The sequence below is a fragment of the Nannospalax galili genome, unplaced genomic scaffold (genome assembly GCF_000622305.1).
Source record: "Nannospalax galili isolate Female #2095 unplaced genomic scaffold, S.galili_v1.0 scaffold763, whole genome shotgun sequence".
Taxonomy (NCBI): Eukaryota; Metazoa; Chordata; class Mammalia; order Rodentia; family Spalacidae; genus Nannospalax; species Nannospalax galili.
This window is the reverse complement of record NW_008349451.1, coordinates 516,742-525,296: the sequence shown is the minus strand read 5'-3', so window position 1 is coordinate 525,296 and position 8,555 is coordinate 516,742. Positions and strand designations below refer to the sequence as shown.

The window sequence follows — 8,555 nt, the reverse complement described above, 5'->3', positions numbered from 1 at the left end:
GAAAATGGTTAAAAAATATGAAGGATTAAATAAAGCCATCTATATTTCTCCACTAAAACTTTCTTTAATAGCTCTGTGTAATTTTTCTATATTGTATATAATTGTTTCACAGAAGACCACTTCACACAGCATAAGAATTGAAAAAAAAAAAACAGGCTCAGCAGTTAAGAGCATTGGTGGAGGACCCAGGTTCAGATCCCAGCACCCACATGGTATAGCTAGCAACCATTCGTAACTCCAGTTCCAGGGGATCCAATGCCCTCTGTGGGCATTGCACGACACAGGTACACTTATACATATGCAGGCAATGCACTCATACACAAAAAATAAAAATAATAAAATTAAAATAAAAAACAGAACAGTGTGAGGACAGTGGCTTATTCATATGTATCACCTGAAAGACAATATTTCTAGCACAGCAGGTAGAGCTATGGAGCAGATACCCTAAGCTTAAATCTCAGCTCCATATCCCATATCCCATTCCTTACTTTGATCATGGAGCTTTATCTACATGTCTTAGCTCCTCTCCAGTAATACTATCTACACCATACCCCGTTGAGAGACTTACATGAGGTATTGGAGTGATTAGAACACTACCTGGCTCACAATTTTAAAAATCTAGCCCAACAAATCTTCAAGAATACATGCAGTATGGGCGAGGTGGCACACACCTGGAATCCCAGTACTGGAGAGGTGGAGGCAAGAGATGAAGAATTCTAGACCAGCCTGGGCTGCACAATGAGATCCTGCTCAAAATAAATGAATTAATTAATTAATTGACAACACACTTAACTAGAATATCCAAGGCCCTGAGTTCCATCCCCAGTGTCACCCCTCCTGCAGTAAACAAACAAAAAAACAAAAAAAACTCTGACATCTGAGCAAATTTATGTACCACACTAGAACTCTAACTTTTTACCTTTCTCTCCACAACAACTGCATTCAATTAAATGGAAATGTCTTTCTTTCTACTGATTTTCAAACTACAAATTTTGTGAAGCAATATTAAAAACCCAACAGTACTAGTCTTTCAAAAGTAGCAGCCTCACAATGATATGCAGCTGACCCATACCTCAAGAAGTGAGAAGTGACAGGTAATGGACTGGATGCTTTTAAATCCCCAACTAGGAATACAATCTCTCACTGGCACTGTTTTTTTTTAAAGTCCATTTTATGTGGGAAAAATATCTCAATAAGGATAGAAAAAATTGTTTTGCAAGGATTACTTAGTTCTAGGTTCATCTCACTCAACCAAACTCAGAGAAAGCAACTGTGCCTTCATTACTGAATTAAATGGTATCATATAAATTCGCAAGATGATAAAACTTTAGGAGCTGAATTACATACCTAAGAAGGAAACACACCTGTGACCCCAACACTTGGGAGGTGAGAGCAGGAGGATAGGGAATTAAAAGTCATCCTTGGCTACATAGTGAGTTTGAGGCTATATGAGACCCAGTCTTAAAAGGGAAGGAAGGGAGAGAGGGAGGGAGGGAAGAAAAGAGGAAAAGAAATTAATTTAGCAGGAAGTTTTTAACCAGGGATTTTTAAACTCCATGAAATGACACAGAAGACCCTATCCAGGCATGGGCACACAGTGTAGACATGTTTTTCTAAGAAGATAACCCAGTGCTTTCATTAGATTCTCAAAGGGGAGTAGAATCCCAAAAGATTGATAGTCACTGTGCTTTACAGTTTACTGCTTTCTACTCATACATATGTTTCAGCAAAGAAATTACTTATAGAAAATTAAGCAGTAAAATCCAAAACATCTCAAGTCTCGCATTTTCCAAATAACTGTGCATGTGTGTAACATAAATTCACAATCAGAAAGTCAACAGCTATGGAAAAGCTCTTAAACTCTGCAAGCCTTTCTTACAGCTGTAATTAAGACAAGAGAAAGATGAGCAGAACTAAAAAAGGCTTAAGACTGTTTTAGTCACTCATGAATGGCCAGGATATAAAGTAAAGAGGATACTGTGACAAAGACAAGCTTGTGATTATTGATGAGATTATTGATTAAACAGTTACAACTGCAGACAAAGAACCAAGTTCTGGCTAGACAGTTTGAAAGGACTACCAAACTACTGCAACTCCAATAAAGACCTGCAAAATCAGTTCTCTGAGCACAGGGAAAAAGTTTATGCTTCCCACAAGCCCAGGCAATAATTTTATTTTACAGTTGCCCTCACAATTTAACTTAGTATAACAACTGCAGCAAAATCATACCAGCTAAATGAGACTTCTTTTATAAATATGAGGAACTACTGTGCCCAAAATAATACAATCACAGTTAAATGACAGTAGCTTTCATAACAAATCTGTGAACCCTTCAATCTGGCAACAGTTCAAACACAAACAAAAAAATCTCAACCAAACTAAAGTCAAGGAAGCAATCCCGAGTCCTTTCCCTTCCTCACCCTGGGGACCGCACCTCTTTGTGCACAGGACCTAAAGGGTTCCTAACCTCGAACTCCAATCACCAGTCAGGCAAAATTGACGCTCTTGAGTCCCAGGAGAGCTGACCCTGGGCCGTGGAGACGATGACCGGCACGATCACCGGAGACGATGAGACTCCAGACGTAGTCCTGCCGAGCTGAAATAAGCCAGGGGCGCGCCGTCAGCGGAGAGCCGGCCTCAGGCTGGCTGCAGCGGACACCGAACCGCAGGTCTCAGCGCTGCCGCTCAGCCGCGAGAGGGCAGGAGGCAAAGGCCGTACACACCTGGCGGACCTCGGCGACCTGTCCTGCGTCAGCCGGTGAACGTCCGACTCTCCCAGGATCCGCCGCCGCCGCCCCTCCTCCGCGGCCCAGGGGCACCTCCACGTTCCGGTCCAACGTGGCAGCCGCAACCCCGCCTGCCGGCTGCCACTTCCGGGTGCGGCGATTCGCCCCGCCCACCCGTTGGCCATCACTTCCGGGAGCAGCGGGTCGTCCCGCCCACCCCGCTAGCGTTACTTCCGGGATCTGCGGTTAGGGGCGGCGGCCCTGATGGCTGGAAGAGCCGGCTGAAGTGGTGGCCGTTCGGCCTCTCGAGTGAGTTGCCGGGCGCAGAGGGCGGAAGCGGCACTGTCGCCGCGGAGCAGGGAGAACTCCCGCTGGGCGTTTCCGCTGGGGAAGACCCGCAGTGACCCGCTGAGACGCCACGTAGCACTGTTTTGAGACGTCAGCACCGCGGGCGGCACTGCCAACCCTGGAGAAAACACGCGAAAACGCGGCTGCCAGTGCCGGTCCGTTTGTGACTCGGCTCTCAACATTAAGCCACTAATTGCTTAGTGGCTCTACATTGTGTCCTTTGAGAGCTAACCTGACATTTTCATTCACACCCAAAGGCTACTGCTTATAATTTATTACTCCAGAGGCTTGGGAGGCTGAGGTATGGCGAATCCAGCTGGTATTAATAGTCGATTGCTATCCCATGGTATTCAAACCTGTTCGCACTCACCCTGCGCCACTGGAGCAAAACATTCTAATTTGAAAATCTGAAGTTGTTTTCTTGTTTTGTTTGGTTGGGTTTTTGAGTACAGGTAAGACATTCTGATTGAATCATTTGGAATTTCCTATTAGGGATTTAAACCAATAAATTCCGTGAAAATACCAACATCCCCTAAATTCTGAAGCCTCAGGTCCCAAACACTTCAAATAAGGCGTTATTTCTTTCTTGGCACTTTGGATCTTATTAGATGTGTTGCCTGCCTGTACATTTTAGTTTAGGGGGGAATATTTTACCAATGAAATCAAGCCAGAGGGAAAACTACTTGCTATAAAGTGTTAGAACGTTAATCCCAGCACTGGGGAGGCAGAGGCCACTCTGGTCTAAGCCATGGCTCCTAACTTCTAAACCAGTTTTTACTACACCTACCAACCAACTTCTCTATAACACCTTTCTTTCTCTGCCTCCTTAACTGATAATGTTTCTTTCGTTTACACAAAAATACAAGGAAACTGGATCTGAAACAGAAGCATCAGTTCAAGGCCAGCCTGAGCTACACAATGGGACCTTGTCTCAAATACTAAGTGCTGAGAATGTAGTTTAGTAGTAGAGCTTTTGCCTAGCATACACAAGGAGGCCCTGTTTGATCCCCAGCAACAAGTCAGTACTCCTAAGTACTAGAAATAGGAAATGTTTTTGCATTCACTGTCCTAAAAGCTTCCCAAATGTCCTGCATTCGTGTTTCCCAGGCTTGGGAAATGGCTGTTTGTAAAATTCTGCCCACTGCCACCCACCCGTCCCCCAGCACAAGGGAAAGGACCTGGGTTCTAATACCCAATACTCACTTAAAGCCTAGAGAGATGGGACGAATCTGTAACTCTAGGGGCAGGGGACACAGAAGGGCAATGATCCCCAGCACAGCAAATGTGAAGATTCCTGCAGTACACAAAAGGGGGCAATCCTACCCAATATGGGCAGCACCATCCCAGACTAGGGGCCTGAGTGGAGTAAGAAAGCAAACAAAAAACCAGTCTGCACACCTACTGTCTCTGCTTCCAGGCCACAATAAGGGACTGAAATGTGTGAACTGAGGGCCAAAACAAATCCTTCCTCCCCTATGTTGTTTCTTGTCCCTCATCTTGTTAACAGCAACAAAACAATTCACCTTCACTAACTTGAACTGGGGCAGGGTCAACGATCCCACACAACTTTATCTGGTAACATTACTAGTGGATCTGCAGGTTCTCCCATAGTATAGTCTAATATTATATTAAGCAAGAACTGCTTGCATCATGAAATCTGGATGCAAATTTCAGAGTAGTGTCCTGGTGTGAATAGCTTCACCAGATACATGATCATGAATTCATGCTGAGTTCTGAAATACTTTAACTAGTTTTACTGCCAGTGTGTTCATTTATTCTCTTGTAATTACCACTTACTTTCATGGGGGATTTTTTTCTTTATCTTTTTGAGACAGTCTCCCTGTCACCCCAGCTGGCTTGGAACTCACTATGTGGACCAGGTTGACTTTGAACTCACAGACATCTACCCCTGCCTCTGCCTCCCAAGTGCTGCATGTTGAAGCAATGTTAACTTGTATATTCATCAGGCCTTTTGGATGACTTCTAACTGTAGTTGCACTCAGGCCTAGACTCTGATCTGCTCTGCTTTCTCGTCACCACTTTCTAATCCAATTTCAATTCCACTATTACCAATTTTGCATTTCTTTGCTTTTTATTTTTTGCACTTACATGTGTATATTTGTGTGTGCACACATGCTACAGAGGACATGTGAGGTCAGAGGATAACCTGCATGAGTTAGCTATCTCTGTTCACCATGTGGGCTCCAGGGATCAAATTCAGAGCATTCACAGCCTGCTGCTTCAAAAGAAGCAGTTCCTTCTTTTGACTAACATTTTTGTTTATCATTACCTTGGTTTAATCTCTGGGAAGCAAAAAAACCTATTCACTTTCCTGAATAACTGATGCCCAGTAGACCAACAGAACTTGAAAGTGACATTGGTCACTGATTATGATGTCCTTTATACATTTATCTGTGAGGTCAAAGGACAACTTTCTGGAGTCAGTTCTCTTTCCACTACAAGTTACAGGAATTGGACACATGTCATCAGGATTGGCAGCAACCACATTTACCCACCACTGAGCCATCTTAGTGGCCCTTTATGTCATTAAATTGCATAATGATTTGTGGACTAAAGGGTTAGCATCAAAGTTTATGCAATCAGGATTAGTTAATACAGTATTAACTTAAATTTTAACCATGTCAGAGAACTGCTTTTATGTGCAGTGCTGGGGATTGAACCTGAAGACAAGCACACACTAAGAAAGTACACTGCCACTAATACATATCTGAAGCCCTCGTTTAAAAAAATTTAATCTATGTAGGGTGGTGGGTATGGACATGTGATTACAGGTACCCACAGAAGTCAGAGATATTGGGTCCCCCAGAAGCTGGAGTTACAGGTGGCTGTGAATCACTTGATATGGTATGCTCACTGGGAATTGAACTCAGGTCTTCTGGAAAAGCTGTACATGCTCTTAAATGCTGAGTCATCTCTCCAGACCCCCAAGCCCTCATTTTTATTTTAAGACAGGTACTAAATTATCTAAGCTGGATGTTAATCTCAAAACCTGAATTACAGGCCTGTGCCATCGGGTTTGACTAAGGACTGGTATTAAAGTGATATTCATGCGTAATCAAAAATCACAAAAGACTTTGTATAATTTACTTTTCTATAATGTGATACACCACCATGAATGAGCCAAGGCAATTTATAGAAGGAAGATTATTTGGCTTATGGTTCCAAAGGGATGAGTCCATCATGGTGGGGAGGCATGGCAGCAGAGGCAACTGGAATTGAAGCTGATAGTTCACATCTTCAAGAGGGTACAGGAAAGGAAGGGAAACCAAACTCCAAGTAGGGCAAGGCTAATGCCCAATCCCAGTGACTTGCTTCCTCCAGCAAGGCTACACCACCTAAACCTCCCAAAACAGCACCACCAACTGGAGACAAAGTGTTTAAATACTTGAAGCCTTTGGGGGACATATTCAAACCATCACAGACTGCTGTATCTAAAAAGAAAAACTTGTTTTTCACAAGCCTACTGTTAATCCATTTTAGTAAATTAAGCCTTGTTCTAGATCAAATAAAAATGAAGCTTTCTGCAGGGTGTAGTGGCACACACCTTTAATCCCAGCACTCAGGAGGCACAGGCAGGTAGATTTCTGTTGAGTTCAAGGCCAGCCTGGTCTACATAGCTAGTTCCAGGCCAGCTGGGGCTACAGGAAGACCGGCTCAAAAAAAAAAAAAGCTTTCTGAAGGAACACTAATTTTCAGTCTGAATTAAGTCATTGGAGCAAGAATGTTTGAAGATAATTAAAAGCATGTGGTGGTTTGGAATCAGGGGCAGTAAAATTCACCCAGGTCAGATTAGAACAGAAAGTTTATCAAGTACACTGCATGGAGAAGTGGCACGGCAATGGCAGAACTGCCTGTTGCCCATAGCGGACTTTTTGATTCCTGTGATGTAAATGAGAGCCATTCTGGTTGGTTGGTTTGACTCTGGACAAAGGTAGGACTCTGCTCAATCACAACCCTCCCACAGCTCCTCTCGAGCTTGTTCTCCCTGTTGCCCCATCTCAACTCCTGACAGAAAAGGCAAATCCTGGGTATTTGGAAGGTCTCTTCTGGAGCATCCTCAGGCTGCATGAAGTCTTAATGCTGTCCTTACCTTCTGTTGCTGGTTTGTCAAAGGACCATAGGGAGCAGTCAAGAGGGGACAGTGCCTGGCAAGGAACACCTTAGTAGCCTGATCTAAGAGGCCTAGGGGCAATTCTCTGATGGTACTGGCTGGAATCCACGTGGGGGGTCAGGGAGGAATCACCAGGACCTAGAATATCTGAATCCCATAAACTTGATAAGCAGGTTAAAAACACAGGAACCTGGGGACTGCAGAGGTGCTCTGTGGTTAAGAGCACTGGCTGTTCTTGCAGAGGACCCTGGTTCGATTCCCAGCACCCACATGGCGACTAACAACCATCCATAACTAAAGTCAGTTCCAGGGGAATCTGACATCTTCTGACCTCTGTGGGCATTGCATGACATGGGTGCATTTACACACATGTAGGCAATATACTCATACACACATTAAAAAAAATAATACAGGACCGTGAAAATGCCATTAAAAGAAAACCTATACATGGGCTGGAGAGATGGCTCAGCCATTAAGAGCATTGACTGCTCTTACAGAGGACCAGGGTTGAGTCCCAGCACTGATATGGTTGCAGTAGCTAACAACCGTCTGTAACTCCAGTTCCAGGGAACCCAACATCATCTTACCTCCTCAGGCATTGCCATGAAACAGGTGCACTTACACACATGCAGGCAATACACTCATACACATAAAAATTAAAAAAAAAAAACTATACTTTGTATACTAGCTTGAACATAAAAAAAACAAGGACCAAGCATAAGGTGCAAATATATAGAGAAGTACCCAAAACAACTATGGCCAGATATTAGTTTTGAAATCCCATCAATCAAACCCCACTTTTGTTCCTTGTCCTGAAGAGGGGAAGGGGTGAGGGGCCTAAAGGGGACCATAAGGAGAACCTCCACATTGGATTTGACTCCAGAGGCTGCAGTCTGTGATTTCAAGTAGGTTTCTTACTCTACTACTTGGCCAGACTGGTTTTCAAACTAACAACATTCTTCATTGAGAAAATGTCAAGTCAAGGACCCTCCAGTTCCTCCGGTTCGGTAGGACCACTGAGGCCTGGGAAGTGAGCTGGTTCTGGAGTAATTTTAGGGCTGAGCTTGACTCCTGGACGGTGTCTGCCACTTGGGTGACGATCTGCTGCGACAGATACAGGTTATGAACCAAACCCCCTGCTGCCTATAGCAGCCACCAAGATTGTCAAAATTGTCCCGACCATGATGGGGAGAGTAAAAGCCCACCGTGTTCTAGGTTTGGCCTGGAGGAGAGTGAAAAGTTCCCCCTAAGTGTATAGGGTAAGTTGAGGAAGTAATATGGTGGGGAACCAGGAAACAGGAGTGGGTATGTTTATGCATTGAGAAAGTTTAAATTGACACCAAGAAGGT

General features: G+C 44.0%; 1 protein-coding gene across 20 annotated transcripts in view; it reads right to left on the bottom strand.

The window, feature by feature from the left end:
- Positions 1–2,898, bottom strand: part of Sec31a (SEC31 homolog A, COPII coat complex component) — an 89,527-nt gene extending 86,629 nt beyond the window's left edge. For 8 of the 20 annotated variants that reach the window (XM_029570292.1, XM_029570293.1, XM_029570295.1 and 5 more), the window contains exon 1: positions 2,724–2,858. The gene's annotated coding sequence lies outside the window, so the exon portion shown is untranslated. Of the gene's footprint in view, positions 1–2,420; positions 2,607–2,723 lie in introns of those variants that run through there. The other 12 variants (XM_008846858.3, XM_017801609.2, XM_008846861.3 and 9 more) reach the window with 8 other exon arrangements.
- Between the last annotated feature and the right edge of the window lie 5,657 nt (positions 2,899–8,555).